Source organism: Haemaphysalis longicornis, unplaced genomic scaffold (genome assembly GCF_048455015.1).
Source record: "Haemaphysalis longicornis isolate Haplotype H1 unplaced genomic scaffold, Haemaphysalis longicornis Haplotype H1 scaffold_1, whole genome shotgun sequence".
Lineage (NCBI taxonomy): Eukaryota > Metazoa > Arthropoda > Arachnida > Ixodida > Ixodidae > Haemaphysalis > Haemaphysalis longicornis.
In genome coordinates, this window is record NW_027526203.1 from 77,130,421 (window position 1) to 77,155,013 (window position 24,593).

The window sequence follows — 24,593 nt, forward strand, 5'->3', positions numbered from 1 at the left end:
CTCGCATCCAAGCTTGTCACCGATGTTTGGAATCAGCCATCCCAACGCTGTCTCTGCTGTTGGGACTTGGCCCGCTCACCGCAGGTACCACTGTTGCGACTGGCCATCCGAGCGCAGCAACCGGTGTAGCGGCGTTGCCTTGCTCCGTCCGCTATCGACGCGGCGTAGAGCAGAGCGATGAAGTTCTCGAGCCTACGAAAAGTTGAAGTAACATTTATATACAGTATGTACAAGGGTAAGCAAACATTACATGACTCGCACAAAGGCGACAGCACCTCTCCACTCGGTGCCACCGAAAAGTGCCCCTGAAGAATGCCGCCGGAGAATGCTCACGCTACGTCATACGGGGGGGGGGGGGGGGTATTTATACCCCCGCAATTCCGTTGTGGCCCAGAGAAGTATGAATCGCTCCAGTCAGGGCTCTCGCTGGCTGAAGATTGAAAACCGACGAATGGTAGCGAGCGGTGAGCCAGCCGAGCTGCCACAATGGGGAAAGGGTAGGCGCCCCCATCCCCCCCCCCCCCCCCCCCGCCGTCTCCGCGAGCTCGCCTTTCGGCGAGTGGCGTCATGCCCGTTGCTGGTCGTTCACCCAATGTACGATTCGGCCGAGCCGCCGCGACGCAAAAGGTGAGGCGACACTGCGGCGGGAAAAGTCTGGGCAAGTCGGCCGTGGGCGGTTTGGCCTGGTTTGAGTCGTGAATCGGCCCCGCGTTCGGGGCGTCACCCCGTGCAACAAATTTGGGCCGGCTGCTTTGGCACAACAGCAGTCTGGACTAGTTAAGGGTGTTAACTACTATTTGCTACTCTCGTTGGCTTGAGAGTTAGGTGACACAGCGAAAATGAAGTGCGCAGGCTTGTTCATTCGGTACACTGAGTAGAGATCGGGATTGCTACGGGAGGTGCAGGAGTTCATAAAATTGACGCAAAATTAAAATTACGTAATAAAAAGAGCGAGGCACAGGGTGTTGAGTGGTAACAAAAATGAGGTTATCTTGCGATTCCGGAACACTAGCGGGATAATAGGGAGGGAGGTAGCAGACAGCAAAGGTTAATGTGCGATACCAAATTTGTACACATGCCCACACAACCTCGAGCTCAGACTGAACATGAATAACACGTGACTGTATAGATTTCCTGATAGCAAAGAGTATACCCCAGCCCTGATGCAAAGTTTGGGCGCAAAGATAAATATTAAAACTAGAGCCATTAGAAAAGATTTCGTGGTCAGAAACATTCTAATGTCACAATTTGTCTGTTAAAGATATTATGTCGGTGGTACACGTATCAATACCAGAGTTCAGAGGTTCACACTTGTTACTGACACTTCGCGTGTTTGCAGGTAATATGAGACCGGTAATATGAGCCCGCCTCCCCACTCGACTTGCTATGCTGAGGCGTTGCGCGGTACCGGCGCAACGGCGTTGACAGACCGAGAAAGGGCACCTTTCATGCTATCTGCCTCCGCGTCGTTGGTGGCAGTGTTGCGCGGTTGAACCGGTGGAGGAGAGCTTGAAGCTCGGCATGTCACGTTAGGAATGCCGTCTGTCTCCGCATCATACTCAACGTACAGTCGGCAAAATGCTTGTCTATAACGTTCGAGCAGCGTGCTGCGGAGTGCGGAGGAGACGTCTAGTGATAACGCCTGGTTTGAGACCGCCAGAATGTGAGCGTGCGAGTCCTCGATGAGCACGGTGGCTGTTTCCCTTGTCTCTGTGCCCGTCGCCTTGGCGTCCGTACCTTCTTTCGCCGTGACAAGTGCTGCCTGCATGTGCTGCCATGCCGGGAAGGAATAGTGGAGATTAGCGATTGTTAGTACCGCGTTAAGCGCATTTAATGACGTTCAACGCCTAATTTTCAAGGCGCCCTATGCAATTTAAACAGCAGTTTTTTTTCTGTATGCGAGAAAACGAACAATCTCAGATAACGCATCGCTGCCTGTTTTCTAGAGTGACTAGATATCGGTCCGCGATCGCATGCACAGTGAATTTAGTAATGGGGCGTTAGCCCGTCAGTAGTGACGTGCAAAGCCGAGCTGAGAAACCGGATAGTGGTGCACGCGGTACTCATGCAGCGTATTCACAGAACTAGAGTGAACTAGAATATTGGAATACAATATTCTGGTTCACTGTAGCAGAACTATGACTCTATGAACAGCTGTGCGCCAAAGCTAATGCAGACGGAAAACTCGCACAGCGCGTGCTAAGGCGGGTCATCTCCGCTTTTGTTTCCCGGCCTGGCAGCGCAGGCATGCAGCGGTTATTACGGTCAAAGAAGGCGTGGAAGCCAAGGCGACGGGCCCAGCGAGGAGAGACACAGCCATCGCGCTGATACGGGCCGCGCATGCTCCCATTCTACCCATCTCAAACGAGGCTTTATCACTAGGTGTCTCCCGCGCAGTCCAAAGCACGCCACTCGAACGTTATAGACAAGCCTTTTGCTGACTGTACTGATAATCTACAACCAGCTTATCGTTTTTCAGTGCAAACTGTGGGGAATGAAGCAAGGCGAGTTGCTTATGCGAAGTCATCCGAAATCGTTATGCCGTTCTGTATTATTTCGGGACATAAAAAACATTTTTCTTGGGTTTAATTGTATGATTCCTAGGCGGCAGCGTGCTTCAGAAAACATGCTCAAACGATGGGCACGTTCAACAGCGTGGGATTGAAAGTTGCTGCCTAGTACTGAGGAAATAGCCGCCAGTGCTTTTGCTTAGTTGTGGCAACGTTTGGTGCGAGTGAGGAATGCCGTGAAGGATCACTTTATTTCTCCTTGATCAATTTTAAAGATTCTCCAGCCGTCATCTTAAAGTTACTTGTGACGTCAAGTGCTCAAGTAGTTTTATCCAACGGCATAGACGAAAGAGCGTCTATGCCGTTAGCCGCTTTTCTGGTGGAGCCGAAAAGCAATAACGCCCGTGTGTACAAGATTTCGGCGCACGTTAAAGATCCCCAGGTGGTCAAAATTAATCCAGAGCCCTCCACTACGGCGCGCCTCATCGCCTGCGTTGCGTCGGCGCGTTAAACTCTACAATAATCATCATCATCATCATCATCATCATCATCATCATCATCATCTATGCCGTTAGACGTGAGTTCAAGGGTTTCAGTAGGCTTCAATATTTAGGAGTGCTTTGCGCCAAGTCCCACTTGGCTAGTCCTAATCTCTGTTTGGCATTGTGCCAGTTCCTATTTTCGTTCTTTGATGTCGCTTAGCATCTGTAACATTTAACTAGCTTCCACTCTATTTTCGACCACCAATTCCTTAGGCGATCCGTGGCCGAGTCGTAGCGAGACTTCCCTGTTTTAGGGTGACTAGGGTCTGTCTCGGCATCCCGTGACCGGAGTGACACAAGGGCTACGTCCACAGAATCTCGGAAAATATCACAAAGGACCCGCGCGCACGGGAGCAGCAATAGACATCATCGCATCGCTTAGCGTATAAACAATTTTGGTTGCGCACCTCCGTGTCAAATAGGCGATACGCGTAAGCCCTACTACGCTGAAAGCTGCGCTCGCGCCCACTAGCGGGAACAGGGCTACGCGGATCTTTTAATCTCTTGACGAAGAGTCGTGGCGCTGCAGAAGATGGCGTTTGCAGGGAAAGAGGAAATTTGTTGATCGTCACCGCAGTGAGAGCTGGGCCGTGGCCGACAACATGCCCGTGGTGCAATTTTTGAGCAGATGGCAAGATTGCCGAAACCACGTGTTGTCACGGAGGGAATCAGCAGGACGCCACTGCTAGCAAAACCGGCGGGGCAAATAGGTTGTTCACGTAAGCCATACTACGCAGAAGCTGCTCTCATGCCCAATCAAAGCGGGATTAGTGAGTGAGATGCTTTACCATCTCGTAGGAGCCCTAATTGCCACTGCTCCCGTAACGCTCTCTACGGGATCCTGTTCCCACACAGAAGCGCAGGTACAACATTCCTTGTGCGTTTGGTTTCGGGAACGCGACTTCCGAAGGAGCGTTTCGTAAACATCTAATGAGAGGGCATACCATTCCTCTTCCCAAGGCCGGTCCGACTACACCAGACATGAACAGTGCTCTCGGTTCTCAATGCAACGCAGCTGCAAGACTGCAGTGCTCTGTTCCTGTCAAAATAAATAGTATTTTAAACAGCCCCGTATTCCGGCTTGTCACTGACAGCAGCACATAAGGGACTTTTAACTCGCTATTAGCTGAAAGTTATCCTAGCAACCAAGTGTTTGAGGGGCTAGCGGGCTATAACTACCATGTTAAAATCAGAAGCCACCAAAGCATTGCAAAATATTTTCCAGAATCGACCTATTCATCCAATTTGAATGACACATTCAAATACTGGGGAGCGTGACTATCATTTATAAGAGAGAGGTGTTTATTGTTTAGAATGGCGTCTGACAGGACAAAATGGTATTGCTATTAACCACAGCTTGCACGCCCAGATTCAATGAAGCTTGAATAAGATCAGTTAGGGACATAATTTACAAGCAATGTTTCAACTCAAGATTGCGATATCCAAAGAGAGAGCACCAGGAAAGAGAGTTGAGAACTAGACATAGAAAGCTTCTTTTACACATATAGGTAAATGTCCATATTTTTTAGAGTCATGATGAACAGTTAAGCAGTGCGGTGGCCGTTTCGCTTAGCTAATGAAATACTTCACGAGATTGGTTTACATGATTGTATTGAACAAGGAGCTACTAAAAACAAAATGGGTCATAGCCCTCGTGTGATCAGTCATTTTTTGCCGCTCAGCTTCGTAGACTGCATTTTCCTTTACGGAGCGAGGACTGGATTCGCATGAGATAGCGGAAGGAGTATCACCGACGGTCCCCTTCCGTACCTTAAAGTGGCCATGAAGACAAAATACAAGTTTTTTTATTCGAACGATTTTGCGTTCTATAGTGCCCCCAGCGCTTGCCGGAAGGAAAGGATGCTTCATTCACTGCGAAATTAATCAATTTATCCTAAAATTATCATTCTCGCGCCAAAACGTGTTTGAACAACGTTTGCAATGACATCATCAGAACAGGTCTTTCCGGTACACTTTGTGGGGAGTGGAGACTTGTGTACCTGTTTACTGCTTACTGGAGACTTGTTTACAGAGACTTGTTTACGGAGACTTGTGATGCATACCACCCCTCTTCGCGACTCTTTACGCTTTGCTCCACCTGCCGTCCGTGGTCTTTCGTCCTTTTCTCGGTTCGTGGTGCTCAGCCATTGCCTGTTCACCTTGGAGAAAGTACAAATCCTCTGTGAGCTTGACGATGCGTCAAACAAGAGTCCTTTAAACGCGGAATCATTACTTGGCGAGGTTGGTGAAAGCCTGCACCCAGCTGCGTCCGCTGAACGCGCACCTACCCGGATATCGTCCACAAAAACCGTCCACAGCTGCTAACCCCGCTCTAACGCGTTCAATTACCTTCCCTGCATTTCATAGCTCGAGCACAATGGAAAGAATAAAATTCAGAGCAATATTCGACGCGTTTTGTTCTACGGCATGGCTCAGAAGAAAAAGACACGAAGAAGCACTTGGCGTGCAATGCCATATAGTGTACCGAGAACAAAATACACAAAAAATACTCTACGCGCGGTCAACTCCTATTGGCTTGCGACTCGTTCCATAGCACGGATATGGCAAAAAACATAAAAAAAACAACCCTGCTTCACAAATTTCACCCGCAGTCTTGCGTCTGTGGAGGGCGTGTCGCAGCAGCAGGTAAATAGTGACGCTTTCCCGAAATTTATGCAGAAATATCCTGTGCAAGTGTTTGGATAGTATATTCAGTGAACATATCGTGCGCGATGTTTGCAGCCTGCAGCTGAGCAAGACCGACCGTCGCACCGTAAAGGCAATTTATTTTCACCAATATCCCGTCGCTTCGGTACGGGGGCATTGGCACAAAAAATTATCCCGAAGGTTATCACCGCAGGCATTCGTCGGAGATGGTTGCCATACCCAACTTGGCCATTTTTCAGCTTATAAGTCACCCTGAGTGAGCGAGCTCCTACAAGCATGGCTCCAGTTTTTGTGAAAACGCCGCAGTGGTTAAAGAGGTTGCCGTAGATTAGGGCTCTCTCCGCTGAAAAAATGTGTCCGTGCAAGAATGACAGCGCTTCCACGCCGAGCATATCTCTCTTGGGGCTGCTTTACACAAATTAACGCATTATTGTGAACTTTTGCATGTTTATAGACACGCCTCCTGTAAAAAGAAAGCTTATCAACGTAAACGCAAAATTGATAAACTTTCCGAATGTTAAAATGAACGGAAATTCCCGCAGTTAAGGACTGCTGGCCGAGCAGGCAGATATGGTAGCAGTCTGGTTCACTTGTGTACGTTCAAGTTTTAATAGCTAAAAGGGTCTAGAGTGACCCGTTTGCCGGTATACACGTACTGACCAGTACAGTAGTTATTGATTGATACTACCGCTCCTTTTTATGCGAGCAGTCGCAGGTCGCACTACGAGAAAAGCGAAGCAGCTGAGGTTGGGAATTAAGTTTAGCACAACCCTGCGTAGCACGCCTACCTACCCAGGGATTTCTCGGCATGCTGGCGCCCTGTTTCACCGGCTGCTATGGGCAGATCGCTATCTCTAAAGCAAATTGTGGTTCCGCTCTCTCGTGGGATTATCAGAATTGCGGTCAGTGTCACACGAACAACTTATTGCGTCACTTATCCGACAAAGAAAGAGGCAATGGAGGCCTTTTTTCCACAGACTGTACGAAAGCTTTTCAAAACGGAGCTGTTTAAGATTGAGCTCTGTCAGCACGGATCGTTAACAGGAAACTACGATCACCGGCGAAATAGAGACGGGGTTAATGTTAGTCCAACAGGCCTAGGAAAAAGTGGCGAGGAGACAAGGAGCCCACAAGCAGGTGTGGGTAGTGCGCGCCTCATGAAAAAATTATCGCCAATCCACACTGTGAATGTGGTTTGAAAGCAAATCTGTAAACGGCACCCACAGCGATTACTCATGCGACGTCACTTAAAATCACTCATGTGGCTCTACAAATAGTTAAACCAGAGAGAAGCGAATTGCACTTAACCACACCCTGTATTACTTCAAAGAGATATTGAGAGACGATGAAAAACGTGACCGGTTTATTCGGACCCTCCGACGAAAACCCCAATTAAGTGCTGATGATGATTATTTACAGGTGACGATAATACCGGGGCCATGAGATAATGTAATGTAATGATAATGTACCGATTACGAGGAAATGTCCGTAACGTGTTGAACAGCACAGAGTCGTGGTCAGGGTGTTTCACATAATTACCCCTCCGCGGCCCGCCACTTATTGTTCTGTCCTGCGGTTGAATGGCTTGAGGCGAGATACGTGTACGATTTCAGTACCACGGCGGCGCCGATCTGACGACTGTTCTACTGGCGTCACACGGTAATTAACTCGTGAAGTCTGTTCTGTGATTTTGTATGGACCAAGGAAGCGATGAAGGAATTTCTCGCACTGACCGGGTACACGAACAGGGGTCCATAAAAATACTTCATCACCCGGCAGAAATTGAAAAGAGCGATGTGCGACGTCGTAGCGAGCTTTACGTTCTTGTTGTTGACTTTCGGTCCGGCTTCGCGCGAGTTCGCGGCAGTGGGCGAGCCGTGAAACGTACTGCTCCCGAGAGGACATTTGAGAGGGGACAGGAGCATAGAAGAAAGTTGACTCGAAGGTAATAGAGGGAGAGCGGCCAAAGACTAGGAAGAATGGTGAGTATCCAGTCGTTTTTTGCGTTGCAGTATTGTACGCAAAAGTCACAAATGGCAGGATAGTATCCCAGTTGCGATGATCAGGGCTGATGTACATCGAGAGCATGTCCGCGAGGGTTCGATGGAATCTCTCTGTTAATCCATTCGCCTGGGGATGGTAGCTGGACGTTGTCTTGTGCATGGTCTTGGACGCACGCAGAAGCTCTTCGACTACAGCGGACAGAAAAGCCCTGCCACGATCGCTGAGGAGGACGCGTGGCGCGCCATGGCGGAAAATAATGTTGTGCAGTATAAGTCAGCGACTTCAGCAGCCGTTACAGAGCGAATGGGTGCTGCTTCAGCGTATCGTGTCAGATGGTCGACATCCGTAACTAGCCAACGGTATCCAGATGGCGTTGGAGGTAGTGGTCCGAACAAGTCGATGCCGACGGTCCCGAAAGGCTCTGACGGACAAGGGAGAGGTTGAAGTAGTCCGGCAGGAGGAGTAGTTGAGCGCTTGCGGTGCTGGCAGGAGGCGCACGAGCGAACGTATTTGGCAACAGAAGGGGACAGGCCAGGTCAAAAGTAGAGACCATGTATTCGCTCGTACGTTTTTGCAACACCAAGGTGCCCAGTGGTAGCTGCATCGTGGTAGGCTTGGAGAATAGGGCGCCGGAGTGTACGAGGCACAACGGGGAGCCATTTTCTGCCATTTGTATGGTAATTTTGCCGGTAAAGAACGCCATGAAATAGTTTGAACTTACTGAGTTGGCGATCCGCACGGCTGTTTGGAGGTGTTAAACGACCGTCGAGATAGTCAATGATGGGGCCGCAACATGCCTCGGCGCGTTGCAGCGACGGCAAATGAACGTGTCCCTCTATGTTTGAGGAGATAACGGGGGCGAAACAAAGTGTGTTATCGGCGGGGTCCTTCGCATCGGAAGATGAAGAGGACAATGGGCAACGAGAGAGAGCGTCGGCGTCCATGTGTTTCTTCCCTGACTTATACGCCACGGAAAAGTCGTACTGCTCGAGGCGGAGAACCCAGCGGCCAAGGCGTCCAGAGAGGTTTTTCATGGTGGACAACCAGCATAGCACATGATGGTCGGTCACAGCTGTAAAATGACGGCCATGAAGGTAAGGGCAAAATTTCTGAACAGCCCAAACGATGGCAAGGCACTCCTGTTCAGTTATTGTGTAATTCTTCTCTGCAGGTGTCAACGAACGGTTTGCGTAGGCGACGACCCTCTCCCGAAGTTTATCATCACTTTGGAGGAGAACACCGCCAATGCCATGGCCACTAGACTCCGTGTGGAGTATAGTGGGCTTTGTTTCGTCAAAGTGGCAGAGCACCGGAACAGACGTTAGAGCGGCTTTCAGATCTTCCAAAGAGCGTTGACAGTCATCGGACAAAACGTCCTGGGCGCCAGACTGTAGGAGATGGTTCAGTGGGGACGCAATGGTGGCAAAATTCCGGACAAAGCTGCGGAAATACGAAGCCAACCCAAGAAAACTACGGAGGTCTTTTTGCTGGCGGGGACGAGGAAAGCTGACAACGGCAGTGATTTTCTCAGGATCGGGTCTGATGCCACCTTTACTAACGACATGGCCAAGCACCTTGATGGTTTTGGTAGCAAAGCGGCATTTGTTTTAGTTGAGTTGAAGTCCGGCGTTAGAAATCCATGTGAGTACCTCGTCCAGACGCTGAAGATGTTCTGTAAACGTCGACGAGAAGACAACGACGTCGTCCAGGTAGCAGAAACAGGTCTTCCATTTCAGTCCTCTGAGCACCGAATCCATCATGCGTTCAAATGTCGCCGGAGCGTTGCACAACCCGAATGGCATGACATTAAATTCGTATAGGCCATCGGGAGTTGCAAACGTGGTCTTTTCTTTGTCGGACTCATGCATCGGGATCTGCCAATAGCCAGAACGCAAGTCAAGGCTCGAAAAGTATTCGGCTCCTTAAAGGCAGTCCAGGACGTCGTCTATGCGTGGCATGGGATATACATCCTTTCTGGCAATCTTGTTGAGGGCACTATAGTCAACGCAAAAGCGTACGGTGCCATCTTTCTTCTCGACCAGCCCGACTGGGGATGACCAAGGACTACATGAAGGCCGAATAACATTGCGTCTCAGCATGTCAGCCACATTTTCCTCGATGACTTGCCTTTCTGATGAGGAGACGCGATACGGGCGACGGCGAATAATAGACGACCCTTCGGTTTCGATGCGATGCGTGGCCGTGGTTGTTTGGGGAAGAACGGTTGAGTAGGAGTCGAACGATGCACGGTGCTTATTTAAAAGCTCCAGGACTGATAATTTCTGTGACTCTGTCAGGTCTGGGCTGACGGTGACTGCAAGAGAAGGCTTCAAGGACGTAGTCGCTGAAGCCAGGCATGTAAGGGGACGGGAACGCGAAGGCAGAATGGCCAACTCGACATCTGAGACAGATGCAATTGTGGAACCTTGCGGAAGCAGAACGTCTTCTGCAGTGGTGTTTTGCACAGGTATAAGAGCTTGCCCTTTGGAAAACCGAACGAGACACGCGGCAACAGCAAGTCCACGGGAAAAGAGGCGGCTGCAGGGAACGACCAGGACATCACCATCAAGTATAGTGCTAGCAGAAACTGAAAGGATGCGCTCACAACAGGAGCGTACGACGTGATCGGTCGTCAGCACCAAAGAAATTGGCTCTGTCGGGGAAACAGTTGAATGATTAGTATCTGTGATGCTAATAGCAGGAGTTTGACAAAAAAAATTATACCATCTTGCCGAGGGGAACCCTGAGGTGATCCGAAGCGTCGCAGAATTCCATCCAATCCAATCCAAGCCAAGTCAAGCCAAGCCAAGCCAAGCCAATCCAAGCCAATTCAATCCAATCAAATGCACCTCGCTAGAGAGTGTTCGCTATCGGAGAGGAGAGGGGGTGAGCTGCGGAGAGCGCAGCTGGCGCGGCGAGAGAATGGGGGAGGGGTGGACGGCGACAACGCCGACAACAACGCCGGATGGATGCAGGGACAAGGCGAGTAAATGAGATGCGTCGCATCTAATAACACCGGACGTCGATGAAAGAAAGTCCCAGCCAAGAATTAGGTCGTATGGACACGTGGAGAGTACGGCACACTGGATATGATGAAAAATTTCTTCAATGGAGACACGCACTGTACAATATGCAGAAGGATCGATGCATGCTTCATTCGCACCACGTAATGAGGGACCTCTAAACGGCGTTCTCACCTTGCGTAACCTTTTGCACAGATCACCATTAATAATTGAGATGCGTGCACCAGATTCCACCAACGTTTTGATGCGGGTGCCTTCGACGAATACACACAAAATGTTTGAGGGATGCTCTGGAGAAGTTTTTATCTTTTCCCTGTATGCAGTTTCCCCTCCAAAAACTGCATGGCTTAGTTTTCCGAGAAACGAGCGCTGTCGTGCACGACGGGGAGAAGCGGCGGTACAGATCGGCGGAAAGGCGAGGATGAGCGCCGTCGTTGATCACGTGAATTGCGCTGTATCCCAGGGGAATCAGCGGGGGGAGGATTCTGGCGGGTCGGAGATTGGTAACCCCGCTGGAGGTATCCATAAGGAGGGCTCGTTAAGTCGCGCTTGTAGGTGTCGTAGCCACGCTGTTCATCCTGTGCATGCCTGCGACAGAACCGAGCAATGTGGCCGCGAATTCCGCAGTAGAAACACACTGGCAGGTTAGGTGGGCGCTCGGGGCTCGGCGGTCCCCATGTGCGATAGTAAGGATGCGGCCGAATGGCATGGTTGATCGTTGCCACATATCCGGGGAGAGGCAGTGAGGTAACCGGGGCCATGGGCAGGGGCGGCCGTCCAGTGACTTCCGAATAGGACGGTACGGGATAAGGGGCGGCAAGATCAGGCACTGACCGACCAGGCACACAGGCCAGCTCCTCCTTGATTATCTGTCGAAGATTGGTGCTTGCTGCGTGGTGAGCGGGAGCAAAAGCACACACAGAGGCTCGGCTGTCAGCCTCCTCCCGAATCAGCTGTCTTATAAGCACGTGAAGGTCTTCGTCGCCTAAGCGCGTGGCCGATGTATCCTGCTGAATGCGGATCGACTGCACATCGTCAAGACGTTGGAAAGTAGTGGTGACATCCGAGACGGTTCTTTGGTTCTGAAGGGCGAGCACAGTGAAAGCGAACTGGTTAATACCTTTCAGTATCTGGCGTACGCGGTCCGACTCTGACATATCCTTATTGACCTTCCGGCACAGTGCGAGAACATCTTCGATATAAGATGTGTAGCTTTCCCACGGGTGTTGCACGCGCGCTTCCAGTTTCTTTTTCGCGTCCTCAGAGCGAGCTGCAAATGTCCCCATAATCTTGCGGATCTCGGTTGTAAAGGTCGTCCATTCGGGTAGGCGTCCCGCGTTACTGAGGTAGCACGTCTTCGCGATCTCGGTGAAGGAAAATCCGACATTCAGCCGTTTTAGCTTGTCGTCCCACCCTTTATAGCACTGACTCTCTCGAAGTTCTCCAACCACTCTCCTACATCATCCCCACGAAGCCCAGCGAAGTCAGGCGGATCTCGCTGGCGGCTGATAAAACATTGCGGGGGAGGCTTAGCCGTGGCGCTGGCTGGATCGAGCGTCATGGGCATGCTCTCCTGAGTCAGACGGCGGCCCGAACGGAGCTCCAGGAGTGGCGCTGCACCCTCCACCACTTGAGGGACGATTGATAGCGTGACCGGTTTATTCGGACACTCCGACGAAAAGCCCAATTAAGTGCTGATGATGATTATGTACAGGTGATGATGATACCGGGGCCATGAGAGCTAGCACTGATGATAATGAACCGATTACGAGGAAATGTCCGTAACGTGTTGAAGAGCGCAGAGTCGTGGACAGGGTGTCTCACAAATACAAATACAAATAGTTAAACCAGAAAGAAGCGAAATGCACTTAACCACACCCTCTATTACTTCAAAGAGATATTCTTGGTAACGTTAAATTAATGCATTACGCATGAACGGTGGTTGGTTGAGTTGTATTGGTGTAGCACATGAGTGAAAACTTTTTTTGTAAAATTAAAGCTCAAACCCGGAGTTAGGATATCTGACTTTTTCGTCTCTGTCGTCGCGGACGGAGGCGGCGAGATCGGCGGCAGGGGCGAGGCAGGAGCTCGATGATGATGATGATGAGGAGGAGGATTTGGAGGAGGAGGAGGAGGAGGAGGAGCAGGAGGACGACGAGGAGGAGGAGGGGAAGAAAAAGAAGGATGAGCAGGAGGTGTAGGAAATACTTCTATTCAGATTTCTGAACGGCCCAGAGTGCGGCCCAAGGGAGTGGTTTCTTCTTCACTGTAACCCATATTCAGTCCGCGCCGCCTATGCTCTGTCCAATTGAAACTGGGTAGGCAGACACGGGCTAGACAGCAGCATCTTCCATTGCTCTGGTTCGGTAGTTGACGGACAGAGGGGAGTGTGCTCAGGGCTAAAGTGGCACACTCCGATTATGTGGCGGAGTGTTCATACTTCTTAGCGAAATTTACATGCCGCGTCGTAGCTATTCGGGTGCATTAAGTGAAGACGCGTCGGGTGTGGGAAGGAGCCGTATTTTATGAGGCGTAGGGCAGTTTGTTGTTCTATTGAAAGGTCAGGGCAAGGCGAAGGTAGGGTCTGTCTCAGAAGGTTATAATGCTGGGTTAGGTCCCTGAACGAGACAAGCGGGTGACTGTGCTCGTGCAGCTTCATAGCACGGGGATTAAAAGTGCAGGCTTGGTGAGCGCATTCGTTGCCCTCCATGGAAGCGTGATTGGGTGTCCAAATGAACTGAATGGAACCATTTGGGGAGTGTTTTTTAGCACACGCAGTGCAGCTCGCGACACCCAACCCGACTGGTAATTCCGGTAGGCTTGTTGGAACCCCCGGTTGAGTGAGAGGCAAGGCGATGACTGCCTCTTCTGCTGCCGTCATGTCTTCGGTCTTGAGTCAGGCACAAGCAAGGAGGTTGGTTCTGGAGGTATTCACGATGATGGCGCACTGCTGCCCTCGATGTTGGGAGGTTTCTGTGTGGATAACTGCAGGATCCCCACCGAGTGAGGTGTTGAGCGTTTGAGCCAGTGCTTGTCGGCGACCCTCGTGGTGTGTGGAGTTCGTATTTCTAAGCAAAGGGAGCATCTTTATTTCTTGTCGCCAAACCTCCAGGAGTACATCAAGCGGAGTGACATTCTGTGCTGCCGAGAAAATCTGGTGAAGGATGCGGCGACCCACCGCAGTTCTGCTCATTCACAGCTTCTGGATAGAAAAATGGCCCTCTACCAGCCACTCCACCGTATTGTAGCACCCCGCGCTAAGCAGCCTCTCTGTATACGCACTCAGGGGAAGACCAATGGCTAGCCGAACCGCATTTCTAATCAGTATATAAAGCATCTTTATGTCCCCCTTAACGAGAAGGAGACAGGGGGTTGACGTAAGTGATTTTCGAGAGGACAAAAGCTTGGACTAATCGAAAAGTGTCGGATTCCTTGAGGTCTCGCTTCGTAGTGGCAACTCACCTGATCACGTGTATGATTCCATTGATCCTGTGTTTGAGGCGCTGCAAGGATACGTCACTGTTGGTGTTGGCCTGAAGATGTAGGTCCAGGATTTGATGCTGAGGCTTGGAGTGATGGCCTAGCCATCAATGAGTATTTCAATATGTTCCTTGAGGTGTCGTTTGGCGTGAGGGCGGACGACAAGAAGCTGAGATTTTTTACTTGAATACTGGAAGCCACAGGCGTAAGCACACTGGCGTACTAGAAGTGAGATGCCATGGGTTGGTGTGAGCTGCCTTCAATCCCGGTCGTGTGGCATTCAGCGAGAATGCAGGGGTTGATGTGCTTGGTGAGTGCTTGGTGCTTGGTGAGTGCACCACTTGTCTTTCCCGTTTCCGCGTGGGCTCGTCGCTAAATCGGTAAGACAACGGGCTCTGTCTTTGTTACTCTATTAGTTCCAGGTTCGATTCCTGGTAGTGCCAGTAAATTCTTTTATTTGTTAGCTGGAGTTTTTTGTTGACACGAACGGTCGCGAAAGATCCCTTGGGAGGTAGAGGTAAAAAGCTGTGCTTTAAAAAATGGGGTTGTGGAGGCCATGGGAATCGAGCCCGGGACCTTTACGCCGGTAATCCGGCAGACTAACCACTGGACCAACCCAAAGGCCTGAGGGGCACGGGGTTTATTCTGGCGGAGAACAATAACATGTGCAGCCAATTTGACACACAAAAAAGTTGTGTTCCACGCAGTGCGAGACACCTTGAATTAAAGAAGGCCAGATAGGGATTTACAAAATTATTACAGCTCAATGAATGAATTTTGAAGCGAAAGAAATAAACTTACCAACGAAATTAGGCGCCCATAGCATGGAAAAACCATTTCATCTCGCCTCTCCAGGCCGTCTCATTACGAAGTGGGAAGGCAAATGCACAAGTTAGTTTGGGAGGTTGGAAAGAAATAATAAAAGAACGAAAAAGCGGCAACCTAACCTCGCAAATCAAGTAGAACCGAAACAATTAAAAGAGTGCCGACGCATTAAACAAAAGAGAAAAACCAGGGAAGAAATGCTTGCCGTGGTCTGGATCAAGTTTGGTACCTCGCGTTATGAAACCGGAGCAAGCTAGAACACAACTGCGACATGGCATCAGAAAATCATGTATTGGGGCAAGGTGATTCAGATAAATCTAACCATTCGCAGATACGTGAATCCGTCGTCATTAATTATGTAATTATCAATAGTCCTGATTATTCATTGCCTGTTTCTTCGGCTATATGTTACGCCTGGCAAGGGAAGAAACGCCTGCTTGCAATGACTAAGGTATCGGAAGCATTCCCGATAGAACAACCGCCATGCGCCTGAAAAGGCACTCTGAATCGCATTTACCAATGTACGAAAGGAAAATCGTGCACAATACACAGCCGACGAATGCACCCTCATCTTTGAGTCAGTGCAGCAAAGTCGATTCCGTACTCAGTGACTGTGCGATATCTATAAAGATCACCTCATTGCTCGGTTGTTGAGCTTAGGTGACCCAAACTACTCAATTGAGCGTAATCATTGCAGCACGCCGATCGCTGGTGCCCCATCAATGGGGGCGATACCGAAGGGCGACGAAAGCAGCCAACCGTCAAGCTGCGTTAGGAATTGTGCCCAGCCTCTGCCTCCGCCTGTCGCGAAAAAAAAAAAAAAGCAAGCCGTGAGCCTACCAACACATTACATATGTACAGGCTTTTTCAAAATTTTCTAGGCCACGCCAAGGGTTCATGGGCCAAAAACAATTCAAACCATTGGCTTAATGTTTAACTCTGGCCAAAATATTTTATTGCAGTAAAAAAGAAATTTGTTTTCTTTAGCTCTCTGGAATAAAACATTTTATCCTTTCTCGAGAGGGAAGCTTGTACATTGAGTTTTGGGGGCGTATGCACCTTCGGCATGGCCTAAACAAGTTTGACAAAGACTGTACGTGCAATGCGAATGTGGGCTTGAATTCAGTTATGGGTAACAACGCGCTAAGGTTTGTTCCTCATACAATGTTTACGGTTTTTTTTTGTGTGTGGGACGGTATGGCTGTGCACATTGGGTTGCCCTAACCATTTTTTCTATCCTCAACTGCTCTACTAAATTCATTTTCTATTGAGAGAGAGACAGAGAGAGAGAGGGAGAGAGAGAGTAAACGTGTTTGTTGCTGTTTCCTCTTACCGAGCTTCTTTCTTCTTTCGCAGCTTCTTTCGCCGCCTTGTTCCCGCCCCGACAAGAACTTACTTTTATCCAACCACTGATTTTCAACAATTCACCGCGCGCGTGTTTGAAACGTAGAGATAAAAGGCGTTCGTCTTAAAATGCATTGAGACCAGAGTGTGCTGCTCATAGCTCTGGGTTTGCTGAGATTAGGAAAACTCCACAGCGGCGCTTCGCTTCACAGGGAATAGTCGCGATGAACAGGAAGAAAAGGATTCAATAGTGCGGCATGCACCGCGTTTAAAAATTTTCAAGCCGAATAAATTTGTAGGGGCCAGATGCTTTTGTTCTCCGAAAGGCTTGCTATTAACTCGTCCTTCAGACTAGCTGACAACGTCCATACCCCGCCGCGCTTCGTGATCCCTTATTTCAAATGGGAACGTCTTCCTCCCGATATTCCATAAAACGTGACGTTTTCAAAATTTTCAAACGCACACAACGGAGTACGCTTCCTTGCCTTTAATGTCTGGGTTTTCTGCGCCGTCCTAATTGTGAACCATTAGAACTGGCCCGGACTGCCGCGGTACGTCTCAGAAAATCTGGACGCGAAACGAGCGCCAAATGGGCTCCTTAAAAATACCTTAAGGAATTTTCCACCAAACTGACAAAGAACAGTGACACGACGTGTAATTATGACCTAAGCAGCCGGTGGAAGCTAAGTAAAATGGTCTCGAGGCTACTTTCAACGAAAAGCTTATTTTGTCATCCTGACGCGCTGCGCTCCACGCAAGTACCTCCTGCACTTCGGGAATAAAAGCAAGCACACCCACATTGTACGTCAGCCGCTTCTGTTTCGAGGTGCTCGCCCAGGGTGTCGAGCTATAAGTAACAGCAGACAAAATTTAGGACTAAAATACATCGCCGTCTTCGCTACATATTCGGCGCCGTACAATGAGATCTGTCTTCTTGTTTCGGCGCGTTTATTCGCGCATTGCAAAAGGCCGGGCGTGTAGTGGCTGCTGTTGAGGTGTCTCTGTTGCTGACAACCACCACGGAAGTGATCCCATCCACGTTATTTCCATTTTTCTGCACTCCTACTTTGGTTATGAGCCAGGTTCACTTAGTATCGCGCTTACAGTGGGTACTACGCCGGCTTCCAATGTTTCTCCTTGAGCAAATCCGAATTACCCACTTTAAAATACACTCCGTGGGTGAGAATCCTTTTTTTGAACATTTTCGTCTGTTTTTTTTCCCAACCAATTAAAACAGTGTATTTTAAGTTTCGGTATGGTCTTTTATTAACGACGCGCGCCAATTAGACCAAACTACAAGCGCATTCAAGCTACGCACGCTTTGCATAATAGGCGGCCTGACATTATGGCAACCACGGGTGAGTTTGCCGAATGCGCTCATATTGGTAAAAACGTAATTAAGGGCGCCCAAAGCCATCGGAGGGACTCTTTCTTAGTTGACATTTCTTGAACGAACAATCTTTCTTTTCACCTTTTTTGTATACCTTAGCAAAGCCCCCCCCCCCCCCCCCCCTTCCCCCGCATTCCAGTCGTAGGTCGCGATCTTACCTATACTGTACATAAAGTTTTCCTCCTTTCATTTTCATGCTAAGGACGACGATCACGTAGTGCTAATTAGACTCAAACTCGGTTTGTGTGCCGGTTGCGTGTTAGACGTTCCTTAAGTATATGCAGTTCATCCGTTACTTTCCCAGCAAGCTTTAGTGGCTGTGGCGGCGCAGAGCAGCCGTCAGGGAAAAAGAGATCGGCCAGGGCCGCAGACACTACTCAACGCGTCCACAGTCAGACAAGAATGGACTGTGCGAGAGGGCCAACAAGACACTAAAGCAAATGATCAGCATGTTGACCGCCAAAGGCAAAAAATGGGCTGATATATTGCCATACGTTGTGTTTTGTTACAACACCGGCTACCAAGACACCATTCGGAGACAGCCTTTCTTCTGGTGTACGTCAGAGATCCTCTGTTGCCTCTCGACGTCAGCTTCAATCGCAAAGAACATGCCGAGCTCCGGGAATGATCAGATTACGCCGCGCTAGTACCTGAGCGACTGAACGAAGCTCGGACATTGGCATCAAAAAACATCAAACTGGCGCAAGAACGGCAGAAGACCTACTTCGACAAGGGCCGCAAGAATATCACGTTTGAAAAAGGCCAGCTGGTGCTCCTAAAGGTACCTCCCGTCGGCATCAAAACTCAGCGGAAATTCACACGTCCTCATCGGAGTGTGTCTCGTCTTTCTCCAGTGAACTATGAGATGGAACTAATGGACGGTTTGTGCCGCGAAATAGTTCACGTGTAAAAGTTGAAGCCATACTTGCCGCCCATTGCAGAGTTTTCGCAGTGTTTCCTGTCTACAGCCCGCAGGGGAGTGTTAAACATAAATGTCAGGACGACATTTTTCAGAACCGCGGAAAGTGGCGTGGTGCACTGAGTTTATATAACGTAAGTGCTTTTCGGTACATTTACGCGTGACTGTGGCTCTCTCCCGCTTCTCGTTTTCGCGCCGACGCCGTGCCTGCGACCGCGGGGTGCTCGCTCCTCGCGTGCTTGGAGCGAGAAATAAACAATTCTTGTCTGACTGTGGAGGCGTTGAGTAGTGTCTGCGGCCCTGGCCGATCTCTTTTTCCCCGAGGGCTGCTCTTCGCCGTCACAGTGGCTTTCACATTCATCCGTTTAAGGGCAGAGCACTTAAGGGGCACTGCACTGCCTAGTCGTTGTATCGTTGTAGCTCGTTGGCTGGACCCAAGTAGGGCCACACGGCGTTCCGTCGTAGGGGCTGTCATCGCGGCGTAACCCAGAGGCTTCGAAAGCGAAGCGGTTTATACAGTCATAAGCGCTAGAAGCTCGAGCAGCTAGCGCTTGTCATACATTTCCCTGTTGTTTAGCGCGAAAACTGCAGGTACATTTGAGGCAAAATATACGTAATTAACCGGCAGCGCCCACGTTCATTTAATTAGGAACGCTCGTTGGGTTGGTTTTTGCGATGGTAAACAAAAAAAGTGGCGGTGCAACGCCGGCCGGTGCAGGAGGAAAAGCAAGCACAAAAAAATGACACCACCTTCCCGCGAGGGAACCCTGAGTTGATGCAAAACATCTCGGAGGTTCCGAAACGTTCAGGAGATTGGGTATCCAAATAACGGAAAATGACCGAACTCCGGACGGCGCAGCGCGACTCAACCGAAGCAGCAACTGAGGGAGTGGCACGCGAACCGGGTTTATTATATTGTAACGGAGTATTTTGGTTACATACTGCCGCTACTGTAGCATGAAGATTGCAGTGAAGAAGTCTAAACGTTGAAGAGGTTTTAAAGGTTAACTCGTTTACTTTACTGATGACATTGGTGACACTTAGAATATACAAACTTGAAACAATTACACTTACTACAAGATGATAAAGACTGTCAAAAGATTGAGAGTACTTAGCGGGACATAGCTGGCGGGCGAAGGGCTCCCAGCGGGAGGGCACGACGACGGGCGGCAGAGTTTCTGAAGTGAGCTGGTGCAGGCCGCCCTCTCGCCCTCAATAGCCAGAGGGGCCGCGTTATATTTACTTCAAGTGGTCCGGTGGGGGACGTACTGGGGGAAAAAGCGCATCCTAGCGCGTGCGGACGCCCGGGAACAAGTCTAAGGCACACCCGCAGCCAATCAGGAAGACGCTTCTTAGCTCCAATCAGACATGTCCCCGCCAAAGTGAAAAGGAAAAAATCACACACAGAAGACACTAAGTTCAAACTCGAAGGCGCCCATTTCTGGCAAAAGAATTACTGGTGAGAATAAAGTAAAGGTATACAAACTCGAAAAAGAGAAAAGACAGGCGGCCGTTTGAACGAGACCGAGGGTCGGAGAACATAGCGGCCCGCGTAGGCGCGCAACGGGGGGGTCGGAGACGCCAGTGCGCGCGGTAACAGAAGCCGAGGCGATGGTTCGCTTCCCCCAACAGCCGCGACTCTCGGTTTCTCTCTCTCTCTCGGTCGGTCAGCGCGCAGAGACGAACTTCGCATGCGCTTCTTAGAAAAAACGGCGCAGGGCCCAGCTGCGTCCGAAGCGCTTTCACGCAAACACTTGGGAGGAAGAGCCCCGGCGGCGGCACAGAACTAAAAAACAACCAGAAAACATCAAGAGATCTCCGCTTCGCGACAATATAGAGCAGATGGAGTGGACAGGAAGAGATGAGAGAGGAGACGCGCATGCGCACTTATCGCTTAGCTGCGGTGATGAGCAGCGCGCGCGCCCACAGCTGGCGTGGAGATGGGAGAGGAGGATCAGCGCGCGCGCTTTCGCACAGCTGGCGTGGAGAGAGGGAGACGAGGGGAAGCGCGCGCGCTATCGCACAGATGGTGGGGAGAGGGGGAGAGGTGCGGACGGACGACGGACGACAGAGCCGAGAGCAAGAGATGCTTTGCATCTAAAAGAACAGAACTCCCACTGGCGCTCTTTCAGGCAGGGTACACGCAAGCACTACAGAGGCGGGATATTTGAATTGCATTGGGTGGTAGCAGTGACCGGATAACGGCGCTACAGCCCATTCTGGCGAGTCATTGCTCGGCACTTCCGGTAGCTTTCACGTTCAGTGGAACGCCTTTAATATTTCTAGTTTGTTCCCCGTACTCTTAGAGGGAAGTAGCACGCCAAAGATGAGTGCGCGTCAGGCTTTCACCTTGTCATTCAATAAAGCGGTTTCTAGGTCTTTTAGGTTCGGAGCACCTTAGCACCGCAAAATGTCCGTCCGCGTGCGTGCGCATAGCTTTTACAATCGCACAAAAACACACGGGCACCGGCAGGATTCTTGCCTGTGTCTGGTAGACCAGACAGAGTTACTGTTATTCGTCTTACCCATTCGGATACGACCGTGAGCTAGTACCGGACAGTCAAACGGCGTACTCCCTCGCCTGTAACGGTGCGGAGTACCTTAGGACCTCCCAACATCCGTCCGGTTCCATCCGTGCACACACCACCATCAAACGAAAATCAAGCGAAATTTAATTTGAGCTGTGAGTTGCAGTTTCATTTAGGGCATAATCAAGGTGCAACTCACGGCTCAAATTGAATGACGGTCGGGGCGCAAATCGTATGTCACTCGGGGCGCAACTTAGATGTCATTTCGAGTCCCCGTACTCCGCACCCTCGCCATCATCCACGGATCGGAGATGCTGCCATTTTCTCTCTTTCTCGCTCCTCAGCATAGCTAAGATGACTAAGATATGGGTTTCCATTGATGGGAAAATGGTCGTCCGTATTTTTTGGGTCACGTCATTTTAGAGCTTTCGTTTACTTCACTTTTTAGGCCATCACTATTTAGTTGCCACAATCTATACTGACATCAGTGTCGTGTGTGGAATGAAAATCTGTTTTTTAATATGCATTGAGCTCGGGCGATACTTCCTTTCATATTAGTAAGTTTCGCATCACCTTATATTTTTAGGCAGCTCATTCAATATCGACACTAAGGTAGCTAACTAGAAGCTATAACATCGCCGTACACACCAAACTCTGCCCTTCTAGGGGCCTGATTCCAGAAACGACTGCTGCTGTTCTGAGCTTTGGATATTGTCTTTGCAAAGAGAGGTAACTAAAGCGGGGTTCAGTTAACTAAGTATCGCTTTCAAAGGCGTATTTATAGGGTAAATTGCGTTTTTACAAACGGCAACTTTCCCTGTGGGCCTCCTGAAAAATGATCCCTTCGGTTTTCCATTTCTCGTCGTTGAATTGTGCCAGAACAAAATAATCACGAAGAAGATGAAGCACGGCGCAAAACGGCAGTGATATAATGAGGAGTGGTGCGGAAACTCCCTCTCATCCGCAGGCTCGTGTTCATATTCGGCTCCGAGCGACAGGCTTAGCGAAAAGCTGAAAGCTCAAACAAGAGTGCGAGACGAGCGGTGCATCGACGTCGTTCCGAACAGTCTCGAGCAGGGTAGAAAGTTCTGAACAGCGCTGGGCCAATCAAGGTATTGGGAGGGCGGGCCACACCTGATATCGATTTCTGTTGTAATAGAAGTGAAGCAAGCAAGGAGGGCGGAATTAGTAGTTCTGTCCCCGCCAAATCGAACATGCGTACTGTGTGTCAACAAGGTGATGTTTTGGGCACCCGGGTCCAGGCCCGATTTTATTTCACGCTTTTTCGCACTGCAAAGAACAACTAGCGCTACCATGTGCCATGCAGAACGGATATGCCCAAAATACGAAGTATATATAAGAAAATGCTTTCTAAACAACTGGAACTGCCGAAACTGTTCATACAAGTCACACTTGCCTTGCACATAAGTAACCTTGGAAAGACTTAGGGCAAAACTCCAGGACATAACTGAGCTCTGCAGTGATTATTCTTTCTTAATATGCATTGGATTGCTTCTGACATAAATAGGCAAGACAAATGCCGCCGCAACCAGACGAGACAAAGAAAAAAGAAAACTAAAACCCGTTATCGCTCAATGCGCGCACGAGTCCATCGCTTGTTGGCCGTTGAAGGGTCACGATACATCGGACATATAAAATATTTATTCGGACGCATTTTTGGTTGCACGTTCTGTTGGCGCCCTACATTGGACATTGCGGAATACATTGCGGCGCGTGGTGTGGGACTTCTCCGCGTTGAATTCCGGCTTGGCTTCGTGGCTGCTCCAGTGGGCAAAAAGGTTAGAGCTGCAGACCCATCCACATAAACATCTCTTGCAATACGCAAACAAGCGTGCTAAAATTGCCTCCCAGACCACTTTAAATGGCCCGCTGCCTAATTTGTGAACAATTAGGCGCAATCGCTTTGTTCTTTTTTTGTATGCGCACACATTAGGAACCGACTTCTTTTTCCGATACAAGACACAGTGCACGTGTAGAAAACATAAGCTACGTATGCTCACTGCATTGACAGAGCTGTGGCGTGCTTTCTTTTTTTTACGCTTGGACCCCAATCGGGGCTACTGGCCGGAGCACAGAAACTTGAACGTGCAGATCCAGCGCGGTAGCCTGTACAGCGGAAGCATTAGGCACGGCTACAGGCTCAGACTCGTTATTATTGTGTTGGATATACGTTAACCTGTTCAACTTACGTATACGCCTTCCACAAGTTTCTCTTGTGAAAACACTTTAACGCCTTAATATACGCAGACCGATGTTTTGTGAAAAATAGAGTAACTGGCAGGCAAACCTTTAAGGTTATTTCATAAAAGGTAACGCGGCTACAGCGAAAAATTACCAGAAATTCAATTAGGGATCCACAATTAAAGTTGCCAGAAAAGCATGCATTTACCATCAGCACAATATCCATAACTTATAATCCCGGTTAAGGTACAGCAAACGTATCTCAATGCTGGAGCAATATTTATTGCAGCACGCAAAAAGGCTGGTCTGGCAATCGTCATTTATTGACAGACACGGCCGTCTATTACACGACCGGTAGGGGGCGTATCAAAAGGTTGCGCCGGTTTCCCAGTAACAAAGGGGAAACCTTTAGCAATCATCATCATTATCATCATCATCATGACTTAGCCCAGTTACATCTCCCATTTTGACGCGGTAGCGTTATTAGGCTCATTTTTCGACTTCCCCTTGGCTCCAAGCCATCCGCTATCAGCCGTGCTCATCAGGCGTCCACGGAAATACGTCACCGCTGCCACCCGGAAGCTACGACTATGTCAGCAAGATTCGAGGGCTCCGCTGAATATGTAATATGGTGTTGCGGTAAGGGAAGATTGCAAAGTAGGACAATGATACAACGTCGGATACGAAATGAAAGGCACGCGTTTTCACCATGGGAAGTTTGTTCTATGCCCAGTCGGTGGTGGCATGCTCGGCCGACACGTTCTCCAGCCGTGCATGCAACTTGTGGCATCACACCAAAGCATGTTTCCACTAGAATATCAAAAATATTAATTTTTGGCAATTCATGCGCGGCAGGTACTCGTGGGACACGAGGCATGTCGTATTGTTAGCCTCCGGAAGAATTTTGACGTATTTATGCTTTTTAACGCGCACCGTAATTACGACACACTGGCGGTTTTGTTTTCAGCTACTATCATAAAAATAGCCCTCGAGGCGGTGAATTGAACCAGCGTCCTTGGGGTCAGCAGCGCAACCCCTTAGGAAGTGAACCATCGCTCTGTGCTTTCCACCGGGACTTATGCCGGCCCCAACAAAGGGTTACCTGACTAAACGCAGTGACAAATCAATAATGCCGGTCTTTCAAAAATCAAGGAAGGCA